Source organism: Mesocricetus auratus, unplaced genomic scaffold, assembly GCF_017639785.1.
Source record: "Mesocricetus auratus isolate SY011 unplaced genomic scaffold, BCM_Maur_2.0 Super-Scaffold_100007, whole genome shotgun sequence".
NCBI classification, from domain to species: domain Eukaryota; kingdom Metazoa; phylum Chordata; class Mammalia; order Rodentia; family Cricetidae; genus Mesocricetus; species Mesocricetus auratus.
In genome coordinates, this window is record NW_024429191.1 from 60,819,178 (window position 1) to 60,841,950 (window position 22,773).

The window sequence follows — 22,773 nt, forward strand, 5'->3', positions numbered from 1 at the left end:
GTGTTCTAGACCTTTCAGCTGTGATGTTAATTCTCTGGTATAACTGTTCTCCTGTTTCTTCATGTGAGCACTTAGTGCTATGAACTTCCCCCCGTAGCACTGCTTTCAAAGTGTCCCATAGGTTTGGGTATGTTGTGTCTTCATTCTCATTGAATTCGAGGAAGTCTTTAATTTCTTTTTTATTTCCTCTTTGACCAAGGGATGGTGCAGTTGAGCATTATTCAATTTCCATGAGTTTGTAGGTTTTCTGCAATTTGTGTTGTTGTTGAATTCTAATTTTAAAGCATGGTGGTCTGATAAGATGCATGGAGTTATTCCAATTTTTTTGTAGCTGCTGAGGTTTGATATGTTGCCAAGTATATGGTCGATTTTTGAGAAGGTTCCATGTGGTGGTGAGAAGAAGGTATATTCTTTTTTATGTGGATGAAATGTTCTATAGATATCTGTTAGTCCCAGTTGGGTCATTACTTCTATTAGACCCTTTGCTTCTTTGTTGAGTTTCTGTCTGGTATTCCTGTCTAGTGGTGAGAGTGGTGTGTTGAAATCTCCCACTATAACTGTGTGGGGATTTAGATGAGATTTAAGTTCTAATAATGTTTCTTTAACGAATGTGGATGCCTTTGTATTTGGGGCATAGATGTTCAGGATAGACACTTCATCTTGGTGGGTTTCACCTGTGATGAGTATGTAATGACCTCCTTCATCTCTTTTGATTGATTTTATTTTAAAGTCTAGTTTGTTAGATATTAGGATTGCTACCCCTGCTTGTTTCTTGGGTCCATTTGATTGAAATTTTTTTTTCCCAACCTTTAACTCTCAGGTAATGTCTGTCTTTGAGGGTGAGGTGTGTTTCTTGTATGCAGCAGAAGGAAGGGTTCTGTCTTTGAATCCATTCTGCTAGTCTGTGTCTTTTTATGGGTGAGTTAAGGCCATTAATATTGAGGGATATTAATGACCATTGATTGCTCATCCTTCTTCGATTTGCGATGGTTGTTGATGGTGGAATTATGTGTGGAATTTCACCCCTTTGTTCTTTTGGCTGTTGGTAGAGAGGGATTCTCTAATGCTTATGTTTTTCTGGTTGTAGTTAGCTTCCTTGGGTTGGAGTTTTCCTTCCAAAATTTTCTGTAGGGCTGGGTTAGTGGACACATATTGCTTGAATCTAGTTTTGTCCTGGAATATCTTGTTTTCTCCGTCTATAGTGATTGAGAGCTTTGCCGGGTATAGTAGTCTGGGCTGGCATCCATGGTCTCTTAGTGTAGGTAGAATATCTATCCAGGACCTTCTGGCTTTCAGAGTTTCCATGGAGAAATCAGGTGTAATTCTGATAGGTCTGCCTTTATATGTTACTTGACCTTTTTCCTTAGCTGCTCTTAATATTCTTTCTTTATTCTGTATGTTTGGGGTCTTGATTATTATGTGGCGAGGGATTTTTTTTGTGGTCCACTCTATTTGGTGTTCTGTAGGCTTCTTGTACCTTCATTGGCATGTCTTTATTAAGGTTGGGAAAGTTTTCTTCTATGTTTTTGTTGAATATGCCTTCTGCCCCTTTGAGGTGGATTTCTTCTCCTTCTTCTATACCTATTATTCTTAGGTTTGGTCTTTTCATGGTGTCCCATATTTCCTGGATATTTTGTGTTAAGGATTTGTTGGATTTAAGGTTTTCTTTGGTTGATAAATCCATTTCTCCTAGTGTATCTTCAACACTTGAGATTCTCTCTTCCATCTCTTCTATTCTGTTGGTAATGCTTGTATTGGTAGTGCCTGACTTTTTGTCCAGCTTTTCTATTTTCTGCCTTTCTTCAGATTGTGTTTTTTTTAATGTCTCTATTTCAGTTTTCAACCCTTGCAGTGTTTGCATTGCTTCTTGCAATTTTCTGTTTATCTTTTCGTCCGTTTGTTGCCTTTTATGAATTTTTTGGTTTGTTCTTTCTTCCATTTCTTGCATTTTTTGGTTTGCTTTTTGTTCCATTTCTTGCATTTTTTGCTTTGTTTCTTCTTCCATTTCCTGCCTTTTTTGGTTTGTTTCTTCTTCCATTTTTTTCATTTTTTGCTTTGTTTTTTCTACCATTTCTTGCATTTTTTGCTTCATTTCTTCTTCCATTTCCTGCCTTTTTTTTGGTATGTTTCTTCTTCCAATTCTTGCATTTTTTGCTTTGTTTTTTTCTTCCATTTCTTGCATTTTTTGCTTCATTTCTTCTTCCATTTCCTGCCTTTTTTGGTTTGTTTTTTCTTCCAATTCTTGCATTTTTTGGTTTGTTTTTTCTTCCATTTCTTGCATTTTTGGGTTGTTTTTTCTTCCATTTCTTTGAGGGATTTTCCTATATCCTCTTTTAGGGCCTCTATCATTTTCATGAAAGTGCTTTTAAGGTCGTTCTCTTCTGCTTTGTTCGCATTGGAATGTTGGGGTCTTGCTGGTGTGGAGTCTCTAGAATCTGGTGGTGTCATATTTGGTTTTCTGTTGCTGAGTGTGTTTTTGTATTGTCTCTTTCCCATCTCTTCTTCTAGTGGGTGCAGAAAGAGCCCCTTACTGGTCTGGGGACGAGAGTTCCCTTTTGGTGGGTGCTAGCAAGTCCAATAATCTGGTAGTTCTTCTATTCCTTGTCCAAATGCTGGTCCCGTGGGTGGAGAAGAAGAACAGGACTCTGGGGCGCTTAGCCTCCTACCTGGTCCCCTGGACGTTATGCTGGGTCCTGTTGTACCTGATCCGGAACAGCTATTCCCCTGGTCTCCCTGCCTCCTCTGGTTTCCTGGTCTCGTTGGTGGGAGAGAAGATCTGGAGTCTGGGGTGCTTGGCTCCCGCCGGGATTGGAAGCTCTGTGCAGTTCCCAGACGATCTGCAGGCACTGGAACACAGGCCAGGAAGCCGGCCTGTTTACCTGATGCTGCCAGAGGAACCTCTGCTTCCCTGGACTCCCAGCCTCCTCTCGTTTCCTGGTCTCGTTGGTGGGAGAGAAGATCTGGAGTCTGGGGTGCTTGGCTCCCGCCGGGATTGGGAGCTCTGTGCAGTTCCCAGGCGATCTGCAGGCACTGGAACACAGGCCGGGAAGCCGGCCTGTTTACCTGATGCTGCCGGAGGACCATGTTGTGTCTCTTAAGACGCTTGGGTGCCATGGAGACACCCACGTTGTATAACAAAAGATCCAATGTCCTGGAAAGGTGGCTTTCAAAAAATGGGTCTTCTCCAGGAGTCTTCAGTGGTCAACTTAGGGGGAAGGAGCTGGCCTTGAGACTGGCTCAGGGGAGAAGTCTTATGGGGGGAAGTGTTACACTGTGCCAGCCAGAACAGCCCAGTTTCCTTTGTCTACATAGTGGAAGTCTCTCCTTGCATCCGCTATGGCAGGAGCATAGCAGTTCTTACCTGGAGGTCAGATGGGAAAGCTCTGTTGGATGTGGATGTCACTTTGAATGAGCAGAGCCCTTTTGGGCTTGGGAACATTCACAGGGTATCTCCAGGTCCCGAGAGACCACATCAGAGAATAGGCAGCAAGTCAGACAGGGACATGGCCAGGGGAGCTGGCCAGCCCATGCACAGGGCTATAGTAACCATATTGGGGGGAGGGGGACCTGTGGCAGCAGAATGGGGTTGCACTGACTGCCAGAACATTTTTGATGCACCACAGAAAGCCAGCTGGCTTCCAGGGTCACCTGTCCCACAACCCAGGCAGTCGCCGCACTTAGCAGAGATCACAAGTCGAGAGTCTCAGTGAGTAGATTTTTTTGCCAGGACCAGAGTCCAGCTTCTGAGGAAGGTGTGAGTGTGAATGGGGAGCCTGGCAACGAACATTCTACTTGCTCACCACGTGTTTGACAACAGAGCTCAGTGACAAGACCGGGCCACTCCAAAAGCTGAGCACAGACAGGGTGGGGCTCAAGTTCAGGTCAGGGTTCCTCTTCAGAACACAAAGGCTTGCTGTGTCAACCTACCTTACATAGCTCATGGAGGACCCTGAGGTGCCTGACGTTGGTAAGTGCTCAGCAAATGTTTTCTGACTAAATTAAAGTCAAATGCAGATTCAGTGACAGTTCTTCATCCGGGGCTTGGTTTGTTTGTTTGTTTGTCCACACTGGGTACTGAACTGAGGACTGAGGACATTTCATGTGTCAGGCAAGCCCTCTACCACCAAGCCACCCTCTCATCCTCCTTTTACTTTTGTCTTACTTTGTTTTGTTTGACTGAGACAGGGTCCTCACTATGTAGCCCCAGAATGACCTTGAACTCTATAGTCTGAGCAGGCTTTGAACTTGCAAACCTCCTACTTCAGCCTCCTGAGTAGCTGGTGCTGTAGTCAGCATCACAGTTAACAGCATGGGATTTCCTGTACCAGGATTCATAGTGTAGGGAGTCACAGGTGTCCAAGGCATCATCCCCTGGGAGCTCCCAGGGAGAGGGAAGAGGGAGGCAGAGATATATCTTCAGAAAGAATATTCCAGAGGTGTGAGTGAGACATCACTAGTGTTAGACTTACTTAACGCATCAATTTTCTGTTATGTGCTGGACTCTGCCGGGAATCTGGGCTGCAATGTGGACCGATCCTCAAGGACCCCACTGCCACCTGGGAGGGCTATAGAGTTTTGCCTTGGGTGAAAGAAAAAGGAGGAAGTGAAGGAAGAGGACAGTAGAAGACATTCTCAGTGGGTATGGAGTCTCAGGCTGCTGCTCAGCCCTGCAGCCATGCCCCTGCCTCTGTCTGTACTAAGTCATTGACAACAAGGAAACAAGGAGAGCTTCTATGAAAGGGCTGGTGTGGGGGGGGGGCAGAAGGATTGCTGTAGGGCCTCATGGGTTTGGGCATCGTGATCCCACATGAAGTTGAGATGTTTTCCTCTGCCTGGGTGGCGGGAGGATAGCAGGGGACCAGATAGCAGTGAGGCAATAGCTGCAGCAGACAGAGCACAGCCCAGAGCCAGGCAAGAAGAGTAGAACCAGCACACACAGCACTGTGCAGAAGCAGGGCTTGCCAACCGTTCATCCCATGTAGAGACATTGGGGAGAAGAATGAGCAACTGCTTGGTTGTAGAGACCCCATCCCCCCACTCCCCAGGGCTGAGGGTGCTGCAGGCAGGCTCACACTTTTGCCAGCCAAGGCACTAGGGCCCACCATGGACACAAAGCAGACCGAAGCTACACAGCAGGCTTTGGGATTGATCCCCCAGCTGTGCCTGCCATCCTGTCCTGTAGTTTGCCACCCTTTCTCCTCATCCCTCACACTGTTCACATTGGAGAACTCAGAAGCAATCACTAGAAACCACTATGCATGACCCTGGAGAAATTCAAGCCGGAGCAGGCTCAACAGGAATAAAGCGAGGACCTTAAGTTAACAGCCGCCCTGGAACAACCTAGGCACTGAACTCCTCTTTTTATAAAGTGCTGTCTTCAACCCCCAAAATGAATGGAGACACCACGTACAGAGTAGCTACTGACAGGGATACTTGAAGGATGTTGGAGAGCTGGGCCCAGAAATCAGCTCACTAGCAAAATGGGATGGGTATGTGCCAGACCCTCTGCTCCTCTTTAGACACTGTTCTGGAGGCAAAGAGGTTGATCTCTTGGAGCCAGTGGAGAAGCTACTAAGAAAAAAAAAGTCAAAACTCTTAAGGGGACAAACTTCCCAAGGTCAGATATTTTTGAGGGGCCTCCAGGTAGGTACTGCCATTCTCCTACTTTAAAAAAATGTTCTGCATGGCCTTCCTGGGGGGTGGCTGGTGCAGGAGCTCTGGGGCTATTTCCATAGGAAGGAGACAGGACAGAGAAAGGAGAGCGAGCCAGCCCTGGGAGCTTTCCACTCCTCAGTAAGAGGAGCCAGACAGCTTATCACCTACCTTGAAAGTTGACTGACTCCACGTGACAGCTCTTACCCATCAGAGGCAGCCTAGAAGGTAAAAGGAGTGGGCGGGGCAAAGACTCCATCTTTACTCTTTGTCTCTGCTCCTCCTGTATACTTACCATCTCCCTACCCTGTCCTGGGCACAGGCTCTGCTACTCAGGAGATAGAAATGGGGAGGCGATGGCAGGACTCTGGAATGCCAGTCCCCTCCCTCTGCCCTCTGCCCTCTGCCTGCACAGACACACACTTGCACACTGGTAAAATGGTGTCTTCCCCATACCCTCCAGGTTCAGGTCCAGATTGTCCTCTGTGGAACTGGCTATGGAGTAGGTGAGGATGCGACTTTGGCTAGTCCATTCTCCCAGGGACTGGAGAGAGCAGAACATTCCAGCAATGGCTGACTCTCAGAAAACTCTACTTTGAAGCCACCGGTCCAGGTGATTAAACTGCAGCCATTGATAGAAGCCCCAGACATAGGCCTCTGGATCACAGAGCGCAGGCGCAGAGCGCCCGCCCAAGTTGCATATACACGAGCAAGTGTCTGTTCCCTGTGCATCCACAAATGCACACCCTTCTCACACGCACAAGCACACACATTCCTTGTATGCACGTGTGTACACACTTGTCATGTGCCCTTGTAGGGCTGTGTGACTTTTCCTGGAGAGATGTGAACAGGGCGCCAGCGATAGGCACGGGAATGCATTCCAGCCAAGTCCAGCTTGGTAGCCACTGAGTTTGCTGGACTCACAGGAGCGTGGGTGGCTCAAAGGCAACCGTGTCACCGAAAAGCCTACCGCAGTGTGGGTGACGACTGTCAAAAGTTCCATCCCTAGAGCTCACTGTGCAGCTCAGCAGGCAGAAGAGTCTCCTCTCACTTCTACCAGTTACTGCTTCCATCACCCTGGGAGGATCATGTAACCCTCAGAGTTTCCAGAACCTTCTAAGTCACCTGAGATTCTCTCTTTGTTTGACGAGAGAAAGTTGCAATATTCCAGAAATTACTGTGTGTCGTATGTACACACCCCTCCTGGGAACGCCTATGCAGGCTCCATTCATGCGCACAACTCATACTTGTTAGTAATAATGCAGCGTGGCGTGGTGGGCGGCAGGTGGAGGGTCCCCAGTCCTGCACTGGGACCTTGAGGATCGCGGTCAGTACTGCGGGCGGATGGGGAAACAGACACCTGTAGACGTGACTCATTGAAAGTTTTGTTGAGGGGGAGGTAAGAAAATAAGGTAAAGAGACACAGAGACCGAGGACAGAAGAGGCAAGGGAGACCGGAAAAGTCTTGTCTGCCCCAGGGGAACAGCGGGCTGGGCGTGGGGTCTTTCTTTGAAAGGGGTCCTTTGCACTTGAGTGCAGACTAGCAGTCAATGAAACTCTGGGCTGACCAAGGTACTGCCTGAGTGTATTCTTCCAGGTGACAGGGCAGGCCAGCATAATTCCTGGATCCTTACAATACTCCTGCACACTCCTCACATGCACCCACGCACACACTTCTTAGTTGCACACGTGCATAGAGGCTGGTAGAGCCTCACGGCATCCAAGCGGCCGGTCCCCCATTTTATCGGGGCTGAGCTGAGGTTGAGAAGATACAAGTCACCTGGATGACCACTAGGGCTATGAGTCTAAGCCTGGGCTTAATGAAGGAGGTAACTTAGAATCAGGCCGCACTAGAAGTTCCAGGGCCCTGACGTTCCTCTGTGGACAGGCTGCCACCCATCTGCATAAATAACCTTCAGGAGCCCGAGTGTGTGCTGAGCTTGTGGAAGCAGCCCAGACTTACAGCAGTAAATAAAAGCTCTGCCCGCATTCCGAAGACTGCCATTCACATGCAAGCCATCACTGAGTTAATTACAAAGATTCTTATCTGTTCATTAAAGTGACTAGAGGGCCCTCTATTTGGAAACATTGCAGTTAAAGGGACTGTGTTATTAACACTAATGAAATGATTCACTCAGGGCTGGTGCCTGTTGGGGTGGAACCTGGGGACAGAAGCCCTCATTTAGGGTGCCTGGTCCTTTGTGCCACAGTAAGAAAGGGACTCTGGGAGGAGCCCCGGCTGAGGCTGGCTGCCAGGTGGTATGACTCAATTCGCTGGGCCACGGGAGGAGCACGGCTGATTCTTCCCTGAGCTTTGCTTCCCGGTCCATGAAACAGGGATAAAATTCCCATCTCAGAGGTTCTTGTGGGAATTAAATGAGTCATTCACTGGATAACAGAGACTGGCTAACCCTTCAGATCACCTCAGCAAACACGAACTATTATTTTATGATCTTTCACAGAAAGATGCATTTCTCAAGTGAGGTGACATGAAGGTCTGGTCTCAGTGTCCATCTAATGCTACCAATTTTTTTTCTTGGCATTTCGTCTTCCTTCTTGACCTGCGTCATCTCTCAGGGAACTTGAGAAGTTCCCTGAAGACTTTGGAAGTCTCTAAAAGAGAGACATTGGTATATTGATATTTTACTTTACTACACAGAGGTGGGGTTCAGTGTGTGTGTGTGTGTGTGTGTGTGTGTGTGGTGAATGTCACAGGTGACTCAAAAGAGGGTAGCTGTGAACTGGTGTAGCTCTGTCTGCTTTCAAAGCATCCCTCAGGACACGCTCCACCCTGAGTTCCCCAATGCCTGGGATAACTCTAAAATGAGGGGACCACACTCAGAACAGGGACAGTATGTCCGCCTTCCCAACCCGGGTTATCTCACAGGGAACAGAGTGCTTAGGAAGGCCAGGCCCGGGACACTGAGAGTCGGGTCTCTGATACAATGGGCCAGCTGCTGTTTACCATGCAGGACCACACTCAGCTCCCGTCCCCTCTGTAGCCCAGCACAGGGCTCTAAGGGCACTGGTGTCTATCTACAGGGTGAGGGGCAGATAAAGCCAAGCCCAAGCCAGGGAGCATCTCTCTGGTTTTTCTCTAGGTCTCATTCACAGGCTGCTGAGGACACAGCTTTGTGGCTGGCTGCCACCTCTTCCAACTCCATCCTTATGTCCTTCTCCTTTCCCAAAGCCTACATCTTAGTTCTCCTGAAGAGGCCTTTCCAGAGGGAGGGACCTAGGGCAGAAGAGGAGAGGAGTGAATCAAGAACAAGAAGATCTGGAGCTGGAGCGGGGCATGCTCTTTTCCTAAAATAGGGGGTGACCAGGGAGTGTGTATGTTACCCACAAACCCTTTCTTCTGGGGAGGAGCCTCCTGGTGGGCTGTGACTCCTGGCCACAGATGTACACAGGCTGTACCCCAGGCTCCAAGGTCCCTGAGACAGGAAGCTGCCACCTGCTTGTCTCCTCCAGACCCAGATGAGGCCAGGAACCAGTTTCTGCTGAACTGCCTGAACTGCTCTAGGGCCCCTGGAAAATGCTAGGAAAAGTGGTGGCTTCACCTCTGCCCACAGTTGCACCTCAGAGGGCTTCCTTGGCCCCTTCACCAAGCCCTCCACATGGCTCAGCCTCCAGCAGGCCAGGTCCTTCACCACACCTGCCACCGCCTTCTGTTTAGTTAACGCTCTATCCTCCCTTCCCGACACTGGGGCGAAACTCCCTAAAGACTGGCCTTATTTACTCAGTGCTGCCGTCCACATCTGGCTTGGGGCCTGCACACAGGAGGTGCTTCATATGTGTGCTATGGACAAGGCCACACTGGGTTGGCTGGGAATAGGGATCAGGGACAGAGGCCTTGTTTTTCACATGCACACCCAGGGAAAGGACTGTGGGATCAGCTCTACTTCAGCCTGGGGTGTATATCAGGGAGCAGTCCGCCTCACTTCTATACAGACCTAAACAGAGATTCAGTAGAAAGAGCATCCCAGGGGAATCATATCAGGTTCTCCACTGAAAATATCCCTGGTCCAGTTCCCGACCCCACTCCCATTATAGGATGACAATTCCTGTTAAGAGCAGTTCAGAGTTCACACAAGGAACACAGCACAGCAAATCTTGGGTTCTACACTCCTCCACCCAAAACTTCACCATCTCCTCCATAGCCCTGAATTTGTGAGGTAGCTTGGAGACTTGCTTAGGCCAAGGACATCCCATCACCCACTGCCGGTAGGAGTCCAGAATCCCAGTGATGGTCAGCCCTGGGGGAAACAGGAGTGAGGGTTCACATGCAGGGGCTCTCACACTGTCAGAGCATCTGAAACGGAGGCAGGCCCAGGGGATGAACTTTGAGAAGTACACAGCCTCCCAAAATGGTGTGTAAAGAGAGTGTAGTGTTTGACGTGGACTTCATTCCGTTCTCAAAGTGATCCAAACTGTACAAAGATCAACTTGAGGTAGGGGATGTCAGCATTTAAATCCTATCCCAAGCCCTTTTGTGCCCCCTTCAATTCCAGGCCTGAGCATGGACCCCTCCCAAGTCACAGGAGAAGGGGACTCCTTTTTAAGAGTAAATAAGACCACTTTCTCATCTCAGATTGGAGTAGAATTTACAACGCAAATGAAAGCAAACCTCCAGCCCTAACTAGACTACAATGCACTCCAGATAAATGGAATGTGGGTACAGTGTTGAGAGTCTGTGGGAGACTCTGTACTTATGCCACCCTCCTGGTAAAAGGCACCCACTCCTAGTTCTACTCTCTGGGGGCCTAGGCAGGCTGTTAGGCCTCCGCAGGCATCTCTCTGTCACAAGGACTTGATCTTCTGGCCCCCTATAATCCAGTCACTAGGTGGTCATCATGGCAGTAGAGGGTATTAAAAGAGTCCTAAGCTGGGAGACGGTTGGTAAAATACTTGCACTGTGAGGACTTGAGTTCTATCCCCATGAAAATAAATAAATAAAAATAAGGTCAGGCATGGTGGCATGATGGTGGTGCATACTTGTAATCCCAGTGCTGGGAGGGAGAGACTGATCCCTGGGGCTTACTGGCCAGCCACCTTGATGAGTTCCAGGCAAATGAGAGAATTTGTCTCAAAAATAAACAATAAACAAACAAGGTAGACAGCATTGAGGAATGACAGCTTAGGTTGTCCCACTCAAGCACCTACATACACATGAACACACACGCGCATACACACACAAGCACGCACGCACCCACAAACAGAATCCTGTACATCTGTCTCCTGTAAAAAATTAGCATAACCTGCTGTGTTTGTTGAGTCAGGGTCTTTTGAAGCATTTGAAGCTGATCTTGAACTCATTGTATATTCAGACTGTTTCAAACTCTCCATCCTCCTGCCTCATTTCCAGACTGCTGGGATTGCAGGCACAAGCCACCACACCTGGTCTATAGCTAAACCTTTTCTCCAGCAGCCCTTCCCCAAATGCAGATCGGGAAGAAACAAATCTAATGGCCACATATGTAGGAAAGGCATTTTTAGGTCCAAACTTTCTGTGGATAACATGCAGGCTGTGGAGGAAAGACTCACACTCCAGAGGGGAAAACAAACGAGACAAAAGAGCCTGTGAGTTGCAGAAGGGGACACAGATTCTGCTACTGAGTGAGCTACAGAGTCACAGCAACCGGATACAGGCCAAACCAGCAAGCACCAAGACTCTAGATTTTATCCTGACCTGGTACGTGCCAGCAGCAGCTGTTAAACATGCCTGAACAAAGTATCCCACTGCATTTCAGGAAGTTGGCCGTGGTGGGGAGGGAAGGGGTGGATTAGAACCAGGTCATGCTAGTATTAACTGAGCCCAGGAACAGAAGGCCAAGGGTTCTCTTGAGATTCCCCAGTTTCAGTGTTTTACTCTTTGGAAGGTTCCCTAAGTCTAGGACTGTGTCACCACGCAGGAAGAAAGGACTTTCGGATTTGGTTCTACTGTCTGTCACACATCACTTTGAATCTGTATTATAGTTATCTAATCTATAAAACAGGCCGAATTTCACTCCCCCCCCCCAGGTGGTTATGGAAGCCGGTAGCCATTTCCATACAAGTTTACACACAGTAAATGCTTCCTAAATGGAACCATCAGTGTCCTGCTTTTAAATGCTCCATGCAGTTTTGTTCTGGAATAAGCAATGAAAAGATTCCAATCCAGTACTGGAAGAAACCAAGACCCTGAGCCTGGAGTGACTGGTCCTCAGTGCTCAAGTGTGTAGTGTAGAGAAACGGCTTCTGACCCCTATCCTCTGCAGACTTGGCTTTTAAGAAATCAGCGGGTGTCACCTTTCCCCATGCTGTCTACAGAGGCGAGCAGGACAGGACCATTGCCATCCCTCCACCTAGCCTGTGTTGGAAGAGCTTTTTGCAAAATTATCATGGCCATCCCAGCCTACGGAGGCAGTCAGCAAGGATGGGGGAGGAGGGCCAGAGCAGCAGGAAGAGATGCTAAATGTTCACCAGTCTGTCCCCTGGGCCTCGGTGTGGGGCTGAGGGATGGCCTGTGCTCTGTCAGCGGCCCCAGTCTGCGATGGATGTGCAACCTGGTAAGATGGTGTCGGCAACACTTGGCGAGATTCATTTTCCCCACCGCTATGGGAGAAAAATGGGGCCTGAAAGCCATCCATCCACTCAGCGGCAAAGTGGCAAACAGGAGAGCAGCCTTGCAGAGAGAAGACCAGCCAGCCCAGCCCAGCAGTCTCAGAACTGGCAGGGAGGTGGGAGGCAGCGCAGGTCTTGTTTCCCTGGCTGCCCAGGATGGCCGTGTCTCCTGGGGGTGGCCTAGCATGTAGGACTTCCAGTGCAGCCACCTGCACCTTCAGAACCAAATGTTAGAAAGTCATAGTTCGTGGTTCCTATTATAATCGTTCTCACCTTTGGGAAGATCCTGGAGAGAAATAACTGTTTACCCCAGTGTTATCAAAGCCTGGCCTTTCTGTCCCTTCCACAGAGAGAACCTGAGCTCTCCCCCCTCTTTAGAGCACGCCTGGAATCCTACTGGAGCCAATTACATAAGCACTTCAGCCGTGAGTCTTCTAGACTCTCCCAGTCATACCTCCCAGTGCTCACAGAATCTACTGTACAACTCAATGCTGCTTTGGGAAGGTGAGTAGCATATTCCACTTCAGTCACATCATTTCCTTTTCTAGTTTCCTAGATTTATTTTTTAATTATGTGTGTGCCTGTGTGTTGGTGTGCCATATGTATGTAGGTAGCCTTGGAGGCCAGAAAGGGGTTCTCTGAAGTTATGGGTGGTTGTGAGCTGTCAGACATGGGGGCTAGGGACCAAACTCAGATCCTCTGAAAGAGTAGCAGGCACACTTAACTACTGAGCTGTCTTGTCAGTCCCTAGCCACACTGAACCCCTGTTCCCTCAGTATCAAAAATAGGGAGGCACCCAGTGCAGTCAGGACTGGGCTGAGACATGTCTAAAAACAAGACTCCCCTTTTCCCTACCACATCAAAGTCTACTGCATCCCAGCAGGTACTGTCAAAGACACATGTCAAATGCATTGTGTTTCCAGGAAAGTGACTAAGTCACAGGTGTTCCTCCGTTTACAGAGGCGTTATGTCCTGTTAAGCCCATCACACATTGAAAAAAATCATAAAATGAAAATACATTTAATCCAACAGATGCTATGCCTCAGCACACCATGCAGGGGAGACTGCTTTGTGTCCCCTGATGATCTCATGACTAACTGGGAGCACTGGCCCACTGCGTCTGTCCAGCATCTTGACAATATGTCCTACTTCATGACTCTGGACCGGGCAAAGATTGAATTGCAAAGTACAGTTTCCGGTTGAGGCTGGAGCTCAGTTGACAGAGTATTTGCCTAACATGTACAAGGTCTGGACTGGTTCCCCCACATGCCATAAGTCAGGTGCATATCACATGCCTATAGTCTGAGTGCTTGGAAGATGAGGCAGGAGGATCAGGAGCCCAAGGCCAGCTTCAACTATAGAGTCAGCTCAAAGCCAGCCTGGGATACATGAGATCCTGTTTCATAAAGAGACAGAGACAACCAGAGGCAGAGACAGAGAGAGAGAGAGAAAGGGGGAAAGTGTCTTTCCAATAGAGCTGAACCTCATCTACACCATCAAGAAGTCAAAACACTGAACCACAAACTACCAGAAGAAATTAACTGTCTATAGAGACCAGATGAGGTTTGGTTCATCCAAAGTCAACATTACAACAAGTTTAGCATAAAGATCTTTCCCATCTCGTGATTCTAGAATTGAGTAGCCCTCAGAACCAGAGCAGGTTTAAAGAACACTGCACTGAATGTGGTCAGGAAGAATCCGGGGACAGAAAGCAGAAGTGAGCATTGAAATAGGAGGGGTGAGATACAAAGCTTGGTGTTGAATTGGCCGGCCTCCTAGGTGGTCTTCCATCGGTGACTGTCACTCAACTGCTACAATTGACCAAGGCCTGGCTGTTTGTTACATGACTGCACTTTTAAGTTCATTTGCTTGGTTTAGCCTGAACAACTCCATATTGGTTTGATCTATTTGGGTCAGTACAGGAGCCTGGTACAGATCAATGACCTCCTACAAATTGCATTTGCCAACTCCTCCTTCCTTTGGCTTTCCCCTCTGCTTGCTGTCCTCTCCCCCACCATCTCTTTCCCCTTAGAACCTTTCTCAAATCCTTGCCACTAGCCCTTCCCTTTGTTGTCTATAGGCATCAATGTGCTTTTGTGCCTACGCTCTGATCCTTAGGTCTTGTTTATGAAGGTTTGTAATCAGTCCCCCCCCCCTTGAACACATCAGGAAACTGATGCAAAGATGAACCTGGCCTTGACCAACAAGAAGTCAAAGCAGGGGCTAAGATTGACTTCATTCCAAAATTTCAGAAGCAGTCTTTCCCATATTAGTATATTAATTTATCTGTGTGTGCATGCGTGTATGTGCATATGAGAGGGGGGCTCATGTGTGTGACTCTAGGCATGTATGTGCCACAGTTCCAGTGTGGAGGTCACACCACAACCTCTGGAGTTATTCCTCACTTTCCCCCTTGCCTAGGGCAGGTACTTTTTCCTGTGTACGCCAGCCTGGCTGGCCAGGGTGCTTCTGGAGATACTCCACCTCATCTCACCGTAGGCGCACTAGGATTACCGGCACCATACCTCATCTAGCTTTATATAGGTCCTAGGAAATCCCAATTCAGGTCCTCATGCTTGTGCTGTGAGACCTTTACTAAGTCACCTCTCCAGCCCTCTTGAAGTTCCAGCACCAGCACGAGGCCCCTTCTGTCTCCTTTATCACCAACAGAAGCAGGCATACCCCAACGCTCACTCTGTCTCCCCATCATGTGCTCACCAGGACACCCAGGCTTCCTGGCTTTCCCGCTGCAGCCTCTTTCTTGCCTGTCTGATCTGTCATTGCTCAGGCAGAGGACTGCGCAGAGATCAGGCATTTGCCAGCCTAGGGACAGGATCCCTGTACTGTTCTGGGCCTGCTTCCTCAAACACAAGGTTAACTCTGCAGACTCTGGGGAACAGGAAGGACAACTCTACACTACATAGTGACTGATGTGTATTTATCTCCTCAGAATTAAAACATTCCCTCCTGAAGGAAGAAGCAGGGGTCATAAGAACCAGGAAGCTAATGACACCCATAGGATTCCTAAGGCCTTTCTCCAAAGATATATAAAAGCAGGGAACATTGGCTTGGGGTGGAGGAGACTCTAGCATGGAGCTGCCTACAAGTTGAGCAGGCACAGCTTTCATTAGACCTTATCCAGGCTCACTGAGAATTCCCAGATAGACTGTCCTTAAAGCTCCACAGAGGCCACATTCACATTTCCTACAGCAGTGGTTCTCAACCTTCCTAATACTGGGCCCTTAATACAGTTCTGCCTGTTGTAGTGAGCCGCCCCCCCATATAACTATTTTCGTTGCTACTTGGCAGTTGTAATTTTGCTACTGTTATGAATCACAATGTAAACATTCGCTGTGAAGGGTATCTAATATGCGACTCCTGTGAATGGATCATTCAGCCCTCAAAAGGGATAGTGACCCAAGGTTCTTAAGAAACTTCCCGGCCAGGCCGTGGTGGCGCACGCCTTTAATCCCAGCACTCAGGAGGCAGAGGCAGGCGGATCTCTGTGAGTTCGAGGCCGGGCTGGACCGACAGCCTCCAAAACAATACAGAGAAACCCTGTCTCATAAAAACCAAAAAAAAAAAAAAAAAAGAACCCTCCCAGATTGCTTGTTCCAGGACTGGCCAAGTGGGAAAAGCAACTGGTCTTTCCCTATCCCCTGGCAGCTAGGCCCAGCATCAATAAGGAGTGGGGGCACTGCTCTCTCATCCCTCAGCTGGGGTGTTAGTGGAACCAGCAGGGCCATTACTTATTGAGCCAATCTCTTTCTCTGATGCTGACCCGCCCCCACTCTCTCCTCCAGAGAACAAAATTAAAAGAGATTTGTCCTCAAGCAGCGACAGCTCATCTTGCTTGCTCCTGCTCCGGATCAGTAGCCTTCCCAGGCTACGGCTCAGGCTTTCTCTGCAGGAATGGCAAGTGGGAGTCATTTGTCCCTGGCCTCAGTGGGCCCTCCAGCTCTCAGCAACCCTCCCTGCTTGCACTCCCCAGTAACTTTCCCTGTCCTGTCCTGCTTTCTCTGGGGGGCATTTTACAGGGATTCAATTGAAAGCTTCAGCGACATTCCTGTCCCCCATTTTTAAGGTTCTCAGCCTGAGTGTGAGGCTCATTTGTTCCCATTTTCATTCAACAAGTAGCTCGATTTATCTCCTCTATGTTGAGGCCCCTAGACTGTCACAGGCTGAATTATGGAGCCTTACTTGGAAGCCTCAGATTGAATATATCCCTGAGGCTGCTGTCCTTAAGGAGGTCTGCTGCTAGACTTTCTACCCTGTCCACTGTCCCAGGGCAGCAGTAAGCTATAGGAAAGCACAGTCTAAATCAGTTACTTCCCCTCCCTGAGCATGGCACACAGTGTGAGTCAATAAAGAACTCACTATGACTACAATCTCTGGTACCACTATGTGCCAAATACAAGGTGTTAACCAATAATGAGGTAGCTGAGAGAGGACACAGATATAGAAACAAATAAAATGCCCCTGTAACCATGGATACAGGGTAAGCATCTCCCCACTAGCATGGTACTACCTACATTCACACTGACCACAGATGGGCTGGGCTCCTGTACAGACAAGGGGCCTAGCTCCCTTTGGCCTCCTGCCCATTCTCATCACTATCCAGGGCATTGGAACCAGAGGAAATCAAGACTCAGTGCCAGCTGTGCTCCTTAAGAGGAGAGTAGAGGATTGTGGGAAATTCTCTTTTGGCTTTTTTTCATCTTCCTATAGATGGTGAAGGTCTAGCAACAAGGGGAAAGTGAAAATGAACCATTCCCATACTCACTTGCTCCCTTTGCACTCATTAGTGAAAAACTGTCACCCAACCGCATCCAGGACTGTGATAGCTCATCTTGGTTGTCAACTTGACTGCTTCTGCAGCAACTGAAACACGAGCTGTTGGGCATCCGTGTGAGGGATTTCCTTGATCTGATTATTCAAACCAGGAAGACTCACCCTAAACGTGGGTGGCATCTTCTGGCAGCAGTCCATCTCTGGATGCAAAAGAAGGAAGCTTTGCTTCTCACCTCCTTGCCTTCATGGCCGTCATCAGGTTCATCTGCTCTGATGCTGCAGCATTCCTTCACTGATAATAAAATCCACTTCTTCAGTGTTCCAAGAATAAGTCCAGGAACCCTCCAGGCCTTCAATGCCAGCCTGAGACTGCTAAGACGTCCAACCTTGTGGACTGAGCAACTGTTCTCAGAATCTCTGCCTCTCTGGTGTAAGATAGCTGTTGTTGGCTCCCTAGACCCCATCCTGTAAAGCAATCAAATAAACCACCTTCATGTGTGTGCTCATCCTATTAGTTCTGTTCCTTTCTAGAGCCTGGAGTGATACAGATCAACTTCTGTATTTTTTTTGTAGGCAGAAGTTTCTGTCTCACAAGCTACACCCAAATAACCAAGCAGAAGCTTAATATTAATTATAAATGTTTGGATAATAGCTTAGACTTGCTACTAGATAATTCTTACATTTCAAATTAACCCATATTTCTCATCTATGCTTTGTTGCATGGCTTGGAACCTTTTCTCAGTAAGGCATGCCCATCTTGCTTCTCTCTGCATCTGCTTGCAGCGCCTGACTCCACCTTTCATCTTCCCAGCACTCTCAGTTTGCCTCTTCCACCTACCTTTATCCTGCCCAGGTACTGGCCGGTAAGATGCTTTATTAAACCAGTCTCAGTGACATATATTCACGCAGTGTAAAGGAGTTTTTCACAGAGTTTGTTTTGCGTTATGGCTCCAGAGAGATGATCCATTATCACAGGTAGACACGAAAGCAAGCCACACACATGACAGCAGGAGGAAGAAGCTGAGAGCTCACATCTTCGATGATAAGCCCAAGGCAGAGAGCAAACTGGGAGTGGGGTGAGGCTGTGAACTCTGAAAGCCTGTGGTACTTCCTTCAGCAGGGCTGTGCCACTTCTCCAAACAGTGTCACCAGCTAGGGACCTCGTGTTGAAATACCTGAGCCTACAGGGAATGGTTCCATCCAAACCATTACAGAGACAGACTCGTTACAGAAAATGACTAAAGCCTTTCAGAAGAATCCACAGCCCTGCAAGGGAAGCTTGCCAGCCCCTGCTCAGGTCCTCCCAGCAACTGCAACAGAAGTAGCTGCTTGGTCAAATCACATGCACAGAAAGCCTCAACTCAAAGAGCCCCTTAAGAAAGAATCACCAAGAACCAGGAATGGGGGAGGGCGGCCAGGATCAGTTGATTTTTAAAGGACCAGCTAATGTGTCATATAGTCTTTATTAAAATATCTCCATCTTTTCAGGGAAAAAGCTGCCTTACACGGCACTGAAGAATTGGATACGAGTGTACTCCATTAGAGATTTGTAAAGAGGCAGCCATCTGCTAGAATGTATGCATACACATGTGTACATAAAACACACAGACACACACCTTCAATAGCATCAGAGCTGTTAGGTCCAACTCTGCCATGACATAATCCAGTCAGTATCCTAAGCATTTGCCCTCATGATTCACACTGCTCACATTCCAAGGAAAGACTTCTCTCTATCTTTGGACCCAGGTTCTTCAAGTCAAGACTATTGAGTTCAAATACAGAAAAAAGAAAGAAAAGCTACCAGAACTTGCTGTTGGTGACATCAACTCTACTCCAGAATGTGAAGAGGGTCTGAGCCGCAGAAGCCCAAAGGCAAGAAAGAAGAGTAATGAATTAGCTTTTCAAATCTTTGCTTGCTGGTAGCAGGAATGCAATCCAGTCTTGCAAAACAAAGCATCATTTTTGAGTAATGCCAAGTGTCCATTTTCTGGCTGCCTTCCTGCTCTAATGAGTAGTTCTAAAAGTATTCACAGGTTATCACATTATTATTTGTAGCACTGTTCCCCTTGACATGTCAGCCAAGGAACAGTTTGCAGCATTAGCAATTCATATATCATATGAGATGTGCATAGGCCTATAGGTCTTGACGTAGAAAACAGGATTTACTGCAGTAACCAAAAATCCTACTTTCAATGCAAGAGTTATGAACATTTTCTAAATGTTACTAAAATATTTAATAATATTTAAAAGTCTTTAAATTTTTTAACTAAAATGCCAGCTGTATATAAATGACTTTTACTTAGTTGGTTTATATTAATTCCTTGTAATATAAATTATGCCTTTTAATTTTAATAATTCATTTTGAATCCTGTTTTGAAATCATATGTGAGAGATCTGACTTTTTTACTTGAACTTAAGTGCTTAATAAAAATATATTCAAATTTTAGAGACAGGATAAATGATGTTTTATTCTCTTATACTTTGTCTGAGAGACCTGCTACAGTTTTACTGGCTACATATGGACCATCAAAAACTTGAAATATGCCTAGTTTGCATTGAGATGCACTGTAAATATAAAGTATGTACCATATTCAAGAAATTTGGCACTTAAAAAAGGAGACATGGCTCAGCAATTAAGAGAGCTTGCTGCTCTTACAGAGGACCAGAGTTCAGTTCCCAGCATCCAAGTAGTGTGATTTACAATAACCTGTAACTCCAGCTCCAAGAGACCAGACACCCTCTTCTGGCTCCCATGGGCACCAGCGCTTAGCTGTACATACACATACACAAATGAAAATGCCCCTTTAAAAATAATAAGATTCTTATATTGGGACTGTGATGATGGCTTATCATGTATTTGCTACACAAGCATGAGGTCCTAAGTCCAAATATTCAGCACTCACATAAAACCAAATGTGGTAATACATGTGCCTGTGATCCCATCACTCCTACATAAAGATGAGAAGTACAGACAGGAAAATCTCTGGAAGTTTCTAGCCACCCAGTCTGGCATACACTGAATAGAAGAATGGCTCCACACACAAGGTGGAAGGCCAGAGCTGGCACACGTTATTCTCAGAACTAGGCATACTCAACACACACTCTCTCTCTGTCTCTCTCTCTTATTCTCTCTCTCTCAATCTCTCTCTCTCTGTCTCTCTCTCTCTCTCTCTCTCACACACACACACACACAAAAGATAATAATAATCTTCATATTGACTGGACATGGTGCTGCATGCTTATAATCCTAGAACTCAGGAGATAAACGAGTTCAAAGTCATCCTCAGATACATAGTAAGTTCTAAACCAGTTGAAAGACATGGAGCCATGTCTCAAAATAATAATGATAGCAACAATAATAATCTTTGAATTGACCATCTGCAGAAATAATATTTCAGATTTTCTGATTGACTCAGAATGTTGCTAAAACTAATCCCAGGTGTTCCTTTGACTGTTTCAACTTGACAACCAGCTTCATTTGTGACATGTCCCCTAGACAAGTTCACTTTAGAATGAATGATCATATACTGTTAGTGCAACACAAATCATATGAAAATCCCAATTATAATTACAGACTTGTGACTTTGCAAGAAAAATGAGTTGTTATGGGGTCAATATGTGATCATCTAAGCAGTGGGCAGGTATGTTTCGTGTGATTCCTGGCAATGACTAGTTCTAAATTTCTCCTGATTCTGTCATTAGGCTTGACTGTTTGAGAGGTTTTATTTGCATGCAGTAAAATGTTTTCCTTCTGAGTTGCTGGGTGAGTCTGGATGAGTGCAAACATATCCTACAGCACCTCAGTTTAGATATGAACACCCCATCACCCCAGGTACTCCCCCATAATATTTTGCAGCTAAACTGAACTTCTACAGGCAATTCACTTTTCTGGTGTTTTCCAATGTTGTTGGATTTAGGTGTTTGTTTGTTTGTTTGTTTGTTTGTTTGTCTGTAATGAGGACCTGAACCTAGGGTCTCAAGAGTACTAGGAAAGGAGTCTATCATCTTGCTACATCCTCAGACTTCTACTTTGGTTTTGTTTGGTTTGGTTGGTTTTGGTTTTTCTGTTTTGTTCTTTGTTTCTTGAGACATGATTTCTCTGTGTAGTCCTGACTGTCCTGGAACTCACTCTGTAGACCAGACTGGTCTCAAACTCAGGGATCTGCCTTCCTCTGCCTCCCTAGTGCTGGGATTAAATGTGTGCACCACCATGCCTGGCTTCTGGGCCTTTTCATTTTCTGTTTTGAGACAGGGTGTTGCCCAAGCTGGCCTTGAACTTTCATTCCTCCTGCCTCATCCTCTTAAGTAGCTGAGATGATAGGTTGACACCCTCAGGCGTGGCCCTCCTTCTCTGCTTCCTGTTCCCATGGATTCACTTTGCCTTTTCTTGAGCTCCATGTGAGCAGGATCACACATTATCTATCCTTTTGAGTCTAGCTTCTTCTGTAAGTCTATTTCATTACTCATCTAGACACAGTTCCCCCTCAGGACACTCATGGGCGAACTACCACGCAGGTGTCCTCTGTAGATATCTGCTATCATGGCAATTTATATGCTTTGTAGTTTTGTCATAATGCAAGGATACTTGCTAGGGTGGGTGATAAACATTTTGTTTACAAGTCTGTTCATTGAATGAATAACTTTTAGACATCTAAACATATGATCTGTGGGTGTCTCTTTCACACTCTTGACCTGTGTAAACTTGAATGGCCTAGAAGGGCAAGGGACGAGCCTGGCACTGTAGTGGACCCTTTGTTTCAGCCCAGAAGCCTCGCCATTACCTCCCAGCTGCCCAAGGAGTCAAGAGTGGACTAAGAAGCTGGACACCAATGAAATAGGACAAAGGGAGAGTCTTCCAGGCCAGCTGAAAGAGGCATAGATATGTGACTGGCAAATACAAGCGTGGTGGCCAATTTTGATTGCCAAGTGACAGGATCTAGAATTATGGTAGAGACACCTGGTCATGTCTATGAAGGATTACCTAGATGAGGTTAAATGAACTGGGAAGACCTACACTGTGTGTGGGTGGCACAGTTCTGCGCCCTGGGGTCCTGGACTGAATTTAGAGGAGAAAGGAGCTGGACTCCAGCATCCATCCTTCTGCTCGCTGACTGACTAAATGCTTCTTGTTCCTGGAGCTGTGAGACGAAATAAACCTTCCTCCTTTCCATTGCTTTTGTCAAGCATTGACACAGCAGTGAGACTAACACCAGTTCTCACACTCACACACCTTTGTTCACTAGTGGGTTTTTTGGTTTTGTTGTTGTTTTGCTTTGTTTGTTTTGATGACAAGGTCTCTCTGTAGCCTTGGGTGATCTCAAACTCCTACCTCAGCTTCCTTAGACCTAAGGTTGTAGATGTATACTCCCATATCTGGCTTGCTTGCTTATATATTTATTTACCTATTTGTTTGTTTGTTTCTGTGCTGGGACTTGAACTCAGAGCCTGATACATGCTAAGCAAGCACTCTCCTACAGAGCTACATCCAGGACTTGACAAATCCTTTTCAAGCACCAAGCATTTGGGCCTAGTGTGGTACATTTTCGAGTCATTGTGACAAAAAATAAATAAATCAATAAGATATCCTCTGACCCCATGGAGCTCACAGATTGGTAAAAGAGACAGATATTAATGGAATAGGCATACTCACGGTGCCAATCCTGGACTCCTAGGAACAGTCATCCCTGCCCCTGTCTCCCTCCACTGCACAAGCTCTTCTGTCTCTAT

General features: G+C 46.9%; 1 long non-coding RNA gene across 2 annotated transcripts; it reads left to right on the forward strand.

The window, feature by feature from the left end:
- Positions 1–6,933: 6,933 nt before the first annotated feature.
- On the forward strand, positions 6,934–18,826 carry LOC121141169. 2 transcript variants are annotated; one of them, XR_005878064.1, is made up of 4 exons: positions 6,934–7,051; positions 12,605–12,759; positions 17,789–17,909; positions 18,793–18,826. It is a non-coding gene; the product is annotated as an uncharacterized LOC121141169 (long non-coding RNA). The 2 variants fall into 2 exon arrangements; XR_005878065.1 differs by having other exon boundaries at positions 17,793–17,909.
- The last annotated feature ends 3,947 nt before the right edge of the window (positions 18,827–22,773 follow it).